Here is a 16,083-nt window from a genome sequence, read left to right as displayed (position 1 = left end):
GGAAGAAGACCCCGGTGGACTCCACATTAAAAAGCCAGACTGGAATTTGCTAAGATTCAAATCGAGAAGTCACAATGCCTCTGGCAGATTGTCCTTTGGACAGATGAGACAAACATGGAGCTATTTGGCAAGTCACATTAGCTTGATGTCCACAGATGAAGAAAATGAAGCTTTCAAAGAAAAGACCACCAAGACCAACTGTGAAACATGGAGGAGGCTCGCTGATATTTTAGGGACTGCTTTGCTGTGTCTGGCATGGGGGTCCTTGAGTCTGTGCAGGGAACAATGAAATCTCAAGACTAACAGGACATGCTGGAGTGAAATGTCCTGCCCAGTGTCAGAAAGGTCCATCTCAGTCACAGGTCATGGACCCTCCAACAGGAAGATAAGCCAAAACACACAGCGAAAAGCACCAAAGAATGGAGAAGAACAAAACAAGGGACTATTGTGAAGTGGCCTTCTAGGAGCCCTGATATGAACCCCATCAGACATCGAAGGAGAGGACTGAAACACGTAGCCTGAAGAAGACCCCTTCAAAGGGGACTCAGCTGGAGCAGTTTGCTCAGGACGAGTCGGCCGTATGACCTGTAGACAGGAGCAGACGTCTCAATGGAGAGCTCCAGGAATCGCTCGTGTGTAGGGATTGCCAACTCTGAAGGTTGTGCAACCAAATATGAGGTGAAGGGTCCCGTCATTTGTGCCCACTTGTGTTCTTATTTGAAAGATTCTGTTGAACTCAAACTCTAAAGAAAAGTTGGATTTTTACTTAATGATGGGTGCCCGTGACAGTTTAAAGTTATTTCAGAGATAATTGTGGCTTCTTCTTTTTTTGTGGAGGGGAACCCACAAACTTGTCCACGTCTGTAAGACTGGAGAGACTCCATGGAAATAATTGGGTCACGATACCAGAAAACTTGAGAAACACCGAGCTAGACGTGTCAAATCATCATTAACTACGTACGGGCCTCTGGAGTTGAGGAAATGAGGAGAAAGAAACAAAGACATGGACGACTTCACATCAGGATGAAAGTGCGTGCGGCTGTTGTGTCTTGTTAGCATTTTACAAGTCAGAAACCACAATCACTTCAAGATGCCATTGGGAGGTGTTTTAGTCATTATTTTATTTTATAGGAAAGAAAATAAAAATTAGAGCAGAGAGCTTTAATTTTTATATAGTTGGTCCCAGCCCTTTGTGACTGCTTTTTACACGTCGGTTGTTAAATGTCAATTTGTAGAGCCAACTTCAGGGTCAGTCACTCCCTGGGAACGCCTGTGCTAGGGTTCAGGAAAAGAGGATCTGGCTGAAAGAACAATGCGGATTTCATCCCAGTCATGGAACACTGGAGCAGCTGTTAACCCCCACAAGGATTCTGAAACGTTCATGGAAGTGTGAAGTGAAGTGAAGTGAAGTGAAGTGAAGTGAAGTGAAGTGAAGTGAGACCAACCAGTCTACATGTGTCTTGTGGACTTGGGAAAAACACTCAACCGCATTGGTCTATAGAGAGACAGATGGATAGGAAAGGCACAATATATGATATATAAAGGTGCTATATGATAGATAGATAGATAGATAGATAGATAGATAGATAGATAGATAGATAGATAGATAGATAGATAGATAGATAGATAGATAGATAGATAGATAGATAGATAGATAGATAGATAGATAGATAGATAGATAGATAGATATCAATGTATGCAAGATGTGCAAATCCCCTTAAATACAGTCATATGAAAAAGTTTGGGACCCCCTCTCAGCCTGCATAATCATTGACTCTCCTTTCAACAACAAAGATATCAGTGGTCTGTCTTTCATTTCCTAGGAACATCTGAGTACTGCGGTGTTTTCCGAACAAAGATTTTTAGTGACGCAGTATTTAGTTGTATGAAATTAAATCAAATGTGAAAAACTGGCTGTGCACAAATGTGGGTCCCCTTGTCATTGTGCGGATTTGAATGCCTGTCACTGCTCAATGCTGATTGGTTAGTTGATGAACTCGTTAAGCCTTCATAGACAGGTGTGTCCATCATGAGATATAAAGGTATTTAAGGTGGTCAATTACAAGTTGTGCTTCCTTCCCTTTGACTCTCCTCTGAAGAGTGACAGCATGGGATCCTCAAAGCAACTCTCCAAAGATTTGAAAACAAAGATTGTTGAGTCTCCTGGTTTAGGGGAAGGCTACAAAAAGCCATCTCAGAGGTTTAAACTGTCAGTTTCAACTGTAAGGAATGTAATTAGGAAATGGAAGGCCACAGGCACAGTTGCTGTTAAACCAGCAGGTCTGGCAGGCCAAGAAAAATACAGGAGCGGCATATGAGCAGGATTGTGAGAATGGTGACAGACAACACACAGATCACCTCCAAAGAAAAACACCTGCTACCTACTGTCAAATTTGGTGGTGGTTCCATCATGCTGTGGGGCTGTGTGGCCAGTTCAGGGACTGGGGCCCTTGTTAAAGTCGAGGGTCGCATGAATTCAACCCAATATCAACAAATTCTTCAGGATAATGTTCAAGCATCAGTCACAAAGTTGAAGTTACAGGGTTGGATATTCCAACAAGACAATGACCCAAAACACAGTTGGAAATCTACAAAGGCATTCATGCAGATTGAGTGCAAGGTTCTGGAATGGCCGTCACAGTCCCCTGACTTGAATATCTTCGAAAATCTATGGGATGATTTGAAGCAGGCTGTCCATCAAATTGAACTGAACTGGAGAGATTTTGTATGAAGAATGGTCAACAATACCTCCATCCAGAATCAGACACTCATCAGAGGCTATAGGAGGACAGCGTCTAGAGGACAAAAGGAGGCTCAACTAAGTATTGATGTCATATCTCTGTTGAGGTGCCCACATTTATGTACCTGTCTAATTTTGTTATGATGCATATTGCATATTTTCTGTTAATCCAATAAACTTAATGTCACTGCTGAAATCCTACTGTGTCCATAAGGCATGTCAGATATTAAAAGGAAGTTCAGCCAATGAGAAACAAAAATCCAAAGAATTAAGAGGGGTTCCCAAACTTTTTCATATGACTGTACTAATAAAATATTCCATCCATCCATTATCCAACCTGCTATATCCTAACTACAGGGTCACGGGGGTCTGCTGAAGCCAATCCCAGTCAACACAGGGCGCAAGGCAGGAAACAAACCCTGGGCAGGACATTATTATAATATATTATTATATTTTATACAATGCTATTACTATATTATTATTATTATTTAAATATGAACTATACACAAATCCCCTTATACAATATGAAAATAATTATATATTAAATTAGGCCATTACTATATTATTACTATTAAAATATGAAATATATACAAATCCCTTTTAATTATATGAACATTTTCATTTTTATAGTATATTATATATTATCCATCTATTTTCCAACCTGATATATCCTAACTACAGGGTCACGGGAGTCTGCTGGAGCCAATCCCAGCCAACACAGGGCACAAGGCAGGAAACAAACTGAGCCAGCCCACCGCAGATTATATATTATTAAAATATGAAATATATACAAATCCCCTTTTAGAACATGAAAATATGCATCATTATAGATTATTATATATTATATTATGCCATTACTATATTATTATTATTAAAATATGAAATATATACAAATCCCCTTAAATAATATAAACATATTATTATCATAGTATATTCTTATGTTATATTATGCTATTACCATATGATTATTGTTAAAAATTGAAAAATATATAAATCCCCTTAAGTACATGAAAGTATTATTATTATTATAGTATATTATATATATACTAGTCATTTAGCCCATTACAATAACAGGCGCTAGAACAGTAGTTCATAAACATTAGTAGGAACAGTCTATATTAAATGGCAAGGGATTTTGACCTCATTCTGTTTGTTGGTCGTATTTTTCTTTCTTTCAGCCTTTCTTTTGTTGATGTTTACTTGCTGTGCTGACCGTTCTTCGTGAGCTGCCGCCATGTATTGTGTGTCTTTAATTTTCTGTGACAGTAATACTGTCTTGTACGTCCGCTGGCTTGTACATCCGTAATATACCTTTAATTTTCTCTGGTGGTAATACAGGCGTGCGCGTCGGTAATATGCCTTTAATCTCCTCTGACAGTAATACTGGCTTGTATGTGGCTGTAATATGCGTCACTGTATTGTGTACCTTTAATTTCCTCTCGCAGTAATACTGGTTTGTATTTCCGTAAAACGTTTGTAAACTTTCTCTGACAGTAATATCACGCATCGCATTGTGCCCCGCGCATGCGCACTTCACCAGAAGACACCCACACATGGACACCTGGACGCACACAGGGATTTTATTAAAGAGGATTATGTTATTCAATTACTAAATTATTATTATTATTATTAAAATATGAAATTTATGCAAATCACCTTAAATAATAAAAAAAATCATATATACTATATTACTAGCTGTCGCCCCACGGCTTCACCCACGTAGAAATGAAACACGACAGCAAGGAGGGCCCTGCCCGGCTCCCCACGCCTGACGTCTCCTCAGCTCGCAGCCTCTCTCTCGGATTAGCGTGACTATATCACTGCTGCAAGCGAACTCTGATTCTTAGTGCGATGAGAGAAGTCACAAAATCAACCGGAATGTTCAAGCAAATTTCAGAAAATAAAAAAAAACAATCTAAATCCGTGAAGTGTTCTCTCGTTCGCTAGCTAAGCGGATGTAAGACACGCCCGAGGCTGGCGCGTGAGTGAGGAGGGCACTGCCCACTTCCCCCTCCCCTCGGTCTGCAGCCTCTCTCTCAGATTCGCGTTAATAGATCAGTACCACAAGTGAATTCTGATTCTTACTGCGATGAGAGAAGTTGCAAAATCAACCGGAATGTCCAAGGAAATTCTAATAAAAAAACCCGATCTAAATCCATTAAGTTGTTCTCTCATGAAAAGCGGAAAGACAGACAGACGTTGATTTTATATATAGAGAGAGATGATATATTTTATTATGCGATTACTGTTCTATTATTTTTATTATTATGACTATTATTGAAATATGAAATATCTGTCACTCCCCTTAAATGAAAGTCTGCAATGTGCACCTCAATCACGACATCTGAACTGTTTGATTTGTAATTTTTAACTGTGGAGCAGAGGAGCAAATAAAGCAGAAATGGGTCTTTTGTGCCAAACATTATGGAGGGCTGCACTGTGGTGGTCCTGTTTCATGCCAGTGTGTGCTGCAGTATGGCATATGGGCGCTACAACAATAAAGCCATTTGACTAAATGAAAAATCCCGTCCCGTTTTCTTAGCGCTGCTCTTATAACCCCCGAGTACTTCACATTCTGCAAGGACAATGGTGATAAATTGAGAGTGCAGTGAGGATAATCCACCTTGGAATGCACATCCAAATTTTGGCATCCAAGTCTGTGAAAGATTAATGAAGTGCATTCATATTTTTTCAAGTATAAACTTGGTGAAACTCCTTTTTCTTGTTTTTCATTTTGCGTGGGCCAGTCAAGCACGTCGTCTCCTCTACTGTTTTTCTTGCTTTGAGACAAGAGCCGAATCTAATGAAGTTAATTCTTACTGCCTGGATTCTTTTTTTTGTTATATAATAAAGTTAATAGCCCGCTAAACAAATACCAATGCTAATATTTTATCATACTTGGGGCAATCTGCCAAAGCACATCACAAACATTCCGGTATTTTCCTTGGTTGTATAAAAGTCTACATCATTCAGCTCCCCACATATCGGTATTGCTGTCCCGTTTGTCTCGGACTGTTGACAGGATGAGCTCAGAAGAAACAAACCTGGCATTGTGCATATGATGGGTGACAACAGTGCCAACATGCTGCCCGAGCTCTGTGGGGGTCTGCCAGGTTCGGGCCTAGGCAGGGAAAATTCAGCAAAATGATGGCTGGAAAAGATCCTCGATATAAGTCAGGGGTGTCAGGTGTGGACTCTGGAGGGCTGCGGTGGCTCTGGGTTGTCATTCCTGTCACGTTACATAAAGAAATCTGACAAATGAGAGGAAGCCATTCAGTCCACGATAGATAGATAGATAGATAGATAGATAGATAGATAGATAGATAGATAGATAGATAGATAGATAGATAGATAGATAGATAGATAGATAGATAGATAGATAGATAGATAGATAGATAGATAGATAGATAGATACTTTATTAATCCCAAGGGGAAATTCACATAGTCCAGCAGCAGCATACTGATAAAGAAAATATTAAAGAGTGATAACAATGCAGGTATAACAGACAGTAACTTTGTATAATGTTAACGTTTACCCCCCCCGAGTGGAATTGAAGAGTCGCATAGTGTGGTGGAGGAACGATCTCCTCAATCTGTCAGTGGAGCAGGACGGTGACAGCAGTCTGTCGCTGAAGCTGCTCCTCTGTCTGGAGATGATCCTGGTCAGTGGATGCAGTGGATTCTCCATGATTGACCGGAGTCTGCTCAGCGCCCGTCGCTCTGCCACAGATGTCAAACTGTCCAGCTCCGTGCCTACAATAGAGCCTGCCTTCCTCACCAGTTTGTTCAGGCATGAGGCGTCCCTCTTCTTTATGCTGCTTCCCCAGCACACCACCAAGTAGAAGAGGGCGCTCGCCACAACCGTCTGGTACAACATCTGCAGCATCTTATTGCAGATGTAGAAGGACACCAGCCTTCTAAGGAAGTATAGTCGGCTCTGTCCTTTCTTGCACAGAAGATCAGTATTGGCAGTCCAGTCCAATTTATCATCCAGCAGCACTCCCAGGTATTTATAGGTCTGCACCCTCTGCACACAGTCACCTCTGATGATCACGGGGTCCATGAGGGGCCTGGTCCTCCTAAAATCCGCCACCAGCTCCTTGGTTTTGCTGGTGTTCAGGTGTAGGTGGTTTGAGTCTCACCATTTAACAAAGTCCGTGATGAGGTTCCTATACTCATCCTCCTGCCCACTCCTGATACAGCCCACGATAGCAGTGTCGTCAGCGAACTTTTGCACGTGGCAGGACTCCGAGTTGTATTGGAAGTCCGATGCATATAGGCTGAATAGGACCGGAGAAAGTACAGTCTCCTGTGTTGCTGACCACTATGTCAGACCTGCAGTTCCCGAGATGCACATACTGAGGTCTGTCTGTAAGATAGTCCACGATCCATGCCACCAGGTATGAATCTAATCCCATCTCTGTCAGCTTGTCCCTAAGGAGCAGAGGTTGGATGGTGTTGAAGGCGCTAGAGAAGTCCAGAAACATAATTCTTACTGCACTACTGCCTCTGTCCAAGTGGGAGAGGGATCGGTGTAGCATTTAAATGATGGGATCCTCCCCTCCCACCTTCTCCTGGTATGCGAACTGCAGAGGGTCGATGGCGTGGCGGACCTGTGGCCTCAGGTGGTGAAGCAGCAGCCGCTCCATGGTCTTCATCACATGTGACATCAGGGCGACAGGCCGGAAGTCATTCAGCTCACTAGGAAGTGATACCTTTGGAACTGGGGTGATGCAAGATGTTTTCCAAAGCCTCGGGACTCTCCCCTGTTCCAGGCTCAGGTTGAAGATGTGTTGTAGAGGACTCCCCAACTCCAACGAACAGGCCTTCAGCGGTCGTGGTGATACTCCATCTGGACCCGTTGCTTTGCTGGCACGAAGTCTCCTCGGCGCTCTGCTCACCTGGGCTACTGTAATTGTGGGTGGGGGGAAACTCTCTCCTATGCTGGTATCAGCAGAAGGATGGGTGGAGGGTGCAGTACTCCGAGGTGAGAGTGGGTTACGGTGGTCAAACCTGTTAAAGAAGTTGTTCATCTGGTTTGCTGTCTCCACGTCTCTCTTGATGGTGGCACCCCGCTTCGAGCTGCAGCCAGTGATGATCTTCATCCCATCCCACACTTCATGCTGTTATTCTGCAACTTCTGCTCCAGCTTTCTCCTGTACTGTTCCTTCTGATCTCTCTGAGCTCATGCTGATCACGGCCTTTAAAAGCCCTTTTCTTCTGGTTCAAAAGGCCCTTGATGTCACTTGTAATCCATGGTTTGTTGTTAGCATAGCAGCGTACAGTTCTTACTGGAACTACAATGTCCATACAGAAGTTGATGTACTCAGTAGTGCAGCTGATAGCTAAGCTGTCCTAATGTCTTCTACAGACTCTTCTTAAAGGTTCTCGAGGTTTCTGCTTCATCTCCTGAGTCCCACGGCTCTTTGCGTTAAGAAGAAGCTTCCTGACTTCAATTTTCAATGCTCATTCCCTTCATTTCCACTGATACTCTTGAGTACGCGATCCACCCTTAAGACCTCCTTTATTGATGCCTTTGTGGATTTTGAAGACCTCTGTGAGGTCCACAGGCAGTCCCCTCTTCTCGAGACTAAACAGGTTTAACTCTCAGAGTCTGTCACAATGGGACATTTCCCAAAGTCCCATGATGCACCTGGTTGCTCTCCTCTGCACAGCTTCAAGTGCTGTTATGTCTTTCTTGTACTGCACACCAGACTCCAGATGTGGTCTTGCCAGCACATTATATGGTCTGAGTGTAACGTCCCTTGACTTCAACTCAACAGTTTTTATAATATAACCTAACATGTTATTTGCCTTGATAATCGCTTCTGTGCATTGCTTAGTCAAAGAAAATGTGTCACCATAAACCTCTAAATTCTTCTCATTGGTTGCTTACTGAGTGTCGGTGTCTCCCATCTTATATTTATAATTGACATTCCTATTGCCCACTGTCATTGTGCTAAATTTCGTATATAAGTTGCTAAACATTTTGTATGTTGTCACACACATGCGAGTAGGAGGCAGCTAAAGGAGCTGAGTAACAGTAATCCCACAACAGACCAGGGGGTGGCGAGGTGTGCCGACTGTCTTTCTCAGTTCCTTATAGACCATCCCCGGGTAAACCCCACCAGGTATGCGGTGGTGGAAAGGGAAGCCCTGGCGACTAAATGGGAGATTACGCAGTTGGGGGTCCTATCTTTTGTGACAGTTCAGGCTCCCTTACAGTGGATGGCCCTTCACAAAGGGTCAAATCCACGGGTCACCTGGTGGTTTCTTGACCTCCAACCTTACAAGTTTTTGCTGGTTCATCGTAAGGGCTCTCTCCATGCCAACGCCGATACTCTCTCTCGGGCCCATGACCTCTCGGTGCAGAACGAGGCAAGGGGTGGCCTTGTCACACACGTGCGAGTCGGAGGCACCTAAAGGGGCTGAGTAATGGTAATACCACAACAGACCAGGGGGGTGGCGAGGTGCACCGACTGTCTTTCTCAGTTCCTGGCAGACCATTCCCAGGAAATCCTGCCAGGTTTCCAGTGCCCCTTGATGATGTCACTTCCGGTTCCCGATGACATCACTTCTGGGGGCTTGGAAGATGTCACTTCCGGTTCCGCCCCCCTTGATGATGTCACTTCCTATACGGGTCATCTTGCTTCCAGTTAATTGGTTCTGTTTCGGACTCAGCCTTGTGAACAACTCTGTTCCAAATCTCAACCTTTTGCAGCCTGGGCATATTATACGGGTGGCTGCCCCAAACCTTCATAATGTCTGGCGTTCATTCTTATCACAATGTCTTTATTTGTAAGTCAGACAGAGCAAATGTAATATTCTTGTTTTATTTCATTGATATGCGTTCAGGTCTAATCCAAGAGTCTGTATGACAGGGTCCATTTGGGGGAGGGGCTCAAAAACCGGGAGGCGAGTGACAATCTGCAGGACTCTCTCAGTCAACCCCTACAGGGAAGCCGGACCTCCAAGCTGGCAAACATCAGCTCAACCAATGGTTTTGGAGGGACGGGGTTAGGCAGGTATAAGAGGTGCTCTGTGTCCCCATTGGTCTGTTTGGGGTTGGTTTTGAATCAGAGGCCATCCAATACCACGACGGGTTTTGGCCAGAGAGTCTATAAGTCAGTCAGTCACTCTCCAACCCTAACATAGGGTCACGGGGGTCTGCTAGAGCCAATCCCAGCCAACACAGGGCGCAAACCCCGGGCAGGGTGCCAGCCCACCACAGAGCACACACACACACACACACACACACCCCAAGTACAGTAACCTGTTCACCTAACCTGCACGTCTGTGGACTGTGGGAGGAAACCCATGCAAACACGGGGAGAACATGCAAACTCTACACAGGGAGGACCCGGGCAAGCAAACCCAGGTCTCCAAAACTGTGAGGCAGCAGTGCTACCCACTACGCCAGCATGCTGAGTCTATAAGTTTGCTTGCTTTATCCCTCCCACTCTCTCTCACACATCATCATGATGGACAGGCATCTCACACACCATAGACTGAAAAGAAGACCCCACTGAGAAGCACAGCTCGGCAGCCATATTGAGACAGGCATGCAGCCTGTCCTGAAGAAAGCGGACCAGAAAAAAGGATGACTTGACCGGAGACATTTAAGTAACTTAGGCCGGGTTTATACTTCACGCAATGCCATCACGTGCTCCAGCCGAAGCTTCTGTTCATACTTGCGCATGTACTTTACATAAATCTATGATTTGCATTGGTTACCAGTTTCTTCAAGAATCAAATATCAAATTATTCTCCTCACCTTTAAAGCCCTTCATGGGTTAGCCCCTCATTATCTGTCTGAGCTGCTGTTTCCTTACACTCCTGCCCGTGCATTAAGATCATCAGATGCTCACTTACTCAATGTACCTAAATACAGGTTATTAACTATGGGGGGGAAGAGGTTTCAGTGTGATGTCCCTTAAAATTTGGAATGGTCTTCACGAGAAAAAATCGATTATTCATTTCAAACTCCTGTTAAAAACACATCTTTTCATCCATCCATCTAACCCGCTATATCCTAACTACAGGGTCACAGGGGTCTGCTGGAGCCAATCCCAGCCAACACAGGGCACCAGGCAGGAAACAAACCCCGGGCAGGGTGCCAGCTCACCGCAGGGCACACACACATACACACAGCACACACTAGGGACAATACAGGATTGCCAATCCTAACCTGCATGTCTTTGGTCGGAAACCCACGCAGACACAGGGAGAACATGCAAACTCCACGCAGGGAGGACCTGGGAAGCGAACCCGGGTCTCCTTACTGTGAGGCAGCAGCGCTACCCACTGCGCCACCGTGGTGCCCACACATCTTTTTTTTATTCGTTTTCTTGTATGTAACTTCCACTGTCTTGTTAATGTGTTTTGTTGAATTGTAAAGTGTCCTTGAGTGTATGAAAGGCGCTACATAACTAAAACTTATTATCTCTCTATTATAAAAAAAAATCTCGGGAGGGAGACTAGGGAGACGAGACGTGATCTTTTCGGAAGACAATTTGACGTCCTGTGAGAGACACTTTAATGTCACGCGAGACAAGGCAGTGAGACGACATTTCAAACAAGTTCACGGACATCTGACCTTGTTGCAGTTGTTGGAATGCTTTTGGCAGACGCGCTTCATGTGCTCCCAGCTCTTAAAATAACAACAAGAAGAACGCTCAGCTCACCAGCAGCAGCAACAAGCCAGCAGATGATCCGACGGCATCTCCTTAGCGTGCGTTCAGCTGCGAGCTGGACAGTTTGACATCTGTGGCAGAGCAGGATTCTGTCAATCATAGAGAATCCACAGCATCCACTGAACAGGATCATCTCCAGACAGAGGAGCAGCTTCAGAGACAGACTGCTGTCACCGTCCTGCTCCACTGACAGACTGAGGAGATCGTTCCTCTGCCACACTATGTGACTCTTCAATTCCACCAGGGGGGGTAAACGTTAACATTATTCAAAGTTATTGTCTGTTTTACCTGCCTGGCACTCTCCACCTCCCACTTTAACTTGCACTTTGTTTTTATCACTCTTTAATTTAATATTGTTTTTATCAGTATGCTGCTGCTGGAGCATGTGAATTTCCATCCATCCATCCATCGGCCAATTTAGAATCACCAATCCACCTAACCTGCATGTCTTTGGACTGTGGGAGGAAACCCACGCAGACACGGGGAGAACATGCAAACTCCACACAGGGTGGACCCGGGAAGCGAACCACCGTGCCGCCCATGTGAATTTCCCCTTGAGATTAATAAATTATCTATCTATCTATCTATAATAATAATAATAATAATTCTTTGCATTTATATAGCGCTTTTCTCACTACTCAAAGCGCTCAGCAATTACAGGTTAAGGGCCTTGCTCAAGGACCCAACAGAGCAGAGTCCCTATTGGCATTTACAGGATTCGAACTGGCATCCTTCCGATTGCCAGTGCAGATCTCTAGCCTCAGAGCCACCACTCCGCCATTATCTATGAATTCATATCTATCTATCTATCTATCTATCTACAGTATATAGCGCCTTATCTATCTATCTATCTAGTGTCTAGTAGAAATAGTATTGTTTTTATAAAAATTTTAAAATAAAAGTGAAAATAATGCATATGTAACAACTCCCATGAAAATAACAATCTCTCTTTAAATTGTATATCCAGTAAACCAAACCCGGGGGTGGGCGAGCGAAGCAAGCAGGGTGCGGAGCCTCCTACTTATTATTAATATGTCCAGCAGGTGGCAGTGTGAGATATCATCCTGGTGACAACAGGTTCGGCTTTGCTGTGTTGTGAATTGCCTGAAACATCCATTCAATTCCGAGGACACCTCGCCATGATATCACTGAAAAGGATGTTTAATGATGACAGCCATCAATCCAGGGATGCGCCCATTCCAGCAAGCATCGGGCACGAGAAAGAAACAAAATCCCTGGATGGGGTATCAGCTTATGGTAAGGTGAACAAAAGCACACACACACTCACATACACACTGGCGTCATTTCAGTGTCACCAAATCCGCAAACCTTCATGTCTTGGGAAAGAAAATGGAGTCCACTGTGGAAAAGGAAAACATGCAAACTCCGGGCAGGGAACACCAGTGACGTCACTCCCTAATGCGAGACAGACTGTGTCGCCCCCACATGTGCCATTATTATCAGTATTCATTATTTAAACAAAATTAATGACTTATCTGTAAAATGTAACATAAATACTTTAATGCATTTCATCATGAAAGTGATATCAAGTAGAAATCTAAGGATTCTAAATGTGCAGAGAGCTGGAATATCAGAAATGGAATGTGCGCCGTGTGGCGATCGCTGCTGTCAGCTCAGGAGAAAGACCCCGAAGTGCGTAGCGCGTGGCAATCAACTTGTGTACCCTGTCCTACTCCACTTGCTGAAAGAGACAGGCCCAGGCAAGATGTTACTCGATTATGTTTACCTCATTTGTAAGTCGCTTTGGATAAAGGCGTCTGCCAAACAAATACATGTCAATGTAAAAATCACTCAAGTGCTGAAGCTCACAGTCAGAGAACGCAAAGAGGACAACACCATCTGAATAAAGCAGTGATGCCATGTCTAGCCTCTCCAACAGGACACCAGTCTTGATGTCCTGTCTATGAAAACCACAAACAGAAGACCCAACGCCCACTGTGAATGGATTCGGCTAAATGCCAAGTATTCGGGCACAGCCCTCACAGCATTCATACAGAAAACAGAAATATCATGCAAGATATAACTGTAGCACCTATCCTATCTATCTATCTATCTATCTATCTATCTATCTATCTATCTATCTATCTATCATATAGTGCCTTTCACTCTATCTATCTATCTATCTATCTATCTATCTATCTATCTATCTATCTATCTATCTATCTATCTATCTATCTATCTATCTATCTATCTATCTATCGTGCCTTTCACTCTATCATTCTATCTATCTAGTGCTTTTCCTATCTTCCTATCTATCTATCTCTTATATAGTGATTTACCTATCTATCTATAATATAGTGCCTTTCACATCTATCTATCATATAGTGCCTTTCACTCTATCTATCTACCTATCTATCTATCGTGCCTTTCACTCTATCATATAGTGCCTTTTTGTCATGCAGACTTGGCTGCCCTACTCCCATGCAACCTCCAGCAGCTGTGCCAGCTAGGCATCCATACTCCTCTGCCATAAAGCAAAGGCCTATGCCAAGGTTCTGGAGGGATGACGTGGTCTTCAAAGGCACAAGAGGATCAAGGTAGAACAGTGCACCACCCACCACTCTCACCTAAACCCATCCTTGGTCATTCCTGGTCAATACAGAGTGGCCCCTCCACCTAACCTACACATTTTCTGGATGTCGGAGAAACACAAATCCCATGCAGATACTGAGAGGGCTGAAAATCAGATTGGGGGGTCCATGGAGTTGTGAGGCAAGGCAGTAGTTGGGGGGTCACTGCACCACTCTCGTCTTTGATCTTGTGTCCATGACTAAACCTAAACCCCCCATTTCATGTTACATGTCTGTGTCTCTGCCTTCCTCACATTGATTGGTGATATCACGTCTGCTCCCCGTTACTTCACCTTTCATCCTCCCATTTAATATTTTATTCACATGAACTCATAGTTAATTCCTCCTGTCACTTCCCAGTCATTCACTGCCTAATGACCGAGACTTAACATGTCATCGTCACTCTTTAGGATCTTTTTTTTCCACGCATATAAAAATCCCACTCTGTAATGTTATTTCCATACACGTAGTCTGAATGGTTCAACAGCGCATTCCCAGGACTATTGACAGGATTTAAGATCTACTGACATTAACTTCATGTCTCCTCCGCTCTCTTCAATATCTCATTTCTATGACTAAACACATAATTGCCACTCTCCAACATCTCCTGTCCATGACTTAATACTTAATTCCTACTTTTTAATATCCCACTTTTAAATATCTCCTTTCCATGCACATAATTGGTGCCATTTAATATCTTCTATCCATGACTTAATACTTACTGGAATTACCAGAAACTAAAAGATCATCCGTGTGCTTCAATATCACCAATCCATGAATAAATGTCTTCGCTGCTCTTCCATATCTTAGGCCCAAAGCCTAAGGCTGCATTTACACCCTTTAATATCTCGTGTCCATTTGATGAATGCTACAATCCTCCATTTAATACTTAAATTCTCAATTTTATTTGTGTCCATGCACATAACTCCCACTATTGAATATGTAATAATCAAGACGTTAAATACCATCTTTACTATTTAATCACATACCCTTAGCATAATACATAACTGCACAAATGAAAATCAAATGTCCATAAATTCACATCTCATTTCTATACCATCCCTTATCTATCCATCCATCCATTCATTATCCAACCCGCTATATCCTAACTACAGAGTCACGGGGGTCTGCTGGAGCCAACACAGGGCGCCAGGCAGGAAACAAACCCCGGGCAGGGCGCCAGCCCACCAGAATCATTTCTATACCTGTATAGTTAATTTGACAACAAATATTATTATCACATTTAGTACTTGGATGTCCACAACTTAATTCCTGCCTTTTAATATCACAGTGCCACCATTTAATAAACTATCTGTGTGACTAAATGCTTCATTTCTATTTTAAATGCTGCAGTTACAAAGATAAATATATATGAAAGACACTATATGATAGATAGATAGATAGATAGATAGATAGATAGATAGATAGATAGATAGATAGATAGATAGATAGATAGATAGATAGATAGATAGATAGATAGAGTGCATCCAGAAAGTATTCCCAGCACTTCATCACTTTCTCCACATTTTGTTATGTCACAGCCTTATTCCAAAATGGATTAAATTCATTTCTTTCCTCAGAATTCTACACACAACACCCCATAATGACAATGTGAAAAAAGTTTACTTGAGGTTTTTGCAAATTTATTAAAAATAAAAACATTGAGAAAGAACATGTCCATAAGTATTCATAGTCTTTGCCATGAAGCTCCAAATTGAGCTCAGGTACATAGTAACGGGGAGCAGACGTGATGTCACCAATCAATGTGAGGAAGGCAGAGACACAGACATGTAACATGAAATGGGGGGTTTAGGTTTAGTCATGGACACAAGATCAAAGACGAGAGTGGTGCAGTGACCCCCCCAACTACTGCCTTGCCTCACAACTCCATGGACCCCCCAATCTGATTTTCAGCCCTCTCAGTATCTGCATGGGATTTGTGTTTCTCCGACATCCAGAAAATGTGAAGCTGCAGAAACATCTCAAGGATGATCAGGGGAAACAGGATGTACCTGAGCTCAATTTGGAGCTTCATGGCAAAGACTATGAATACTTATGG

The 16,083-nt window shown here is 43.2% G+C and overlaps 1 protein-coding gene across 3 annotated transcripts in view; it reads right to left on the bottom strand.

Moving 5' to 3' along the window:
• The window catches only part of LOC114654202 (ADAMTS-like protein 1), a 388,522-nt gene that overhangs the window by 320,715 nt on the left and 51,724 nt on the right, over positions 1-16,083 (bottom strand). The window lies entirely within an intron of this gene.

Source organism: Erpetoichthys calabaricus, chromosome 7 (genome assembly GCF_900747795.2).
Source record: "Erpetoichthys calabaricus chromosome 7, fErpCal1.3, whole genome shotgun sequence".
Classification (NCBI taxonomy): Eukaryota; Metazoa; Chordata; class Cladistia; order Polypteriformes; family Polypteridae; genus Erpetoichthys; species Erpetoichthys calabaricus.
This window is presented reverse-complemented; position numbering and strand designations above follow the sequence as displayed.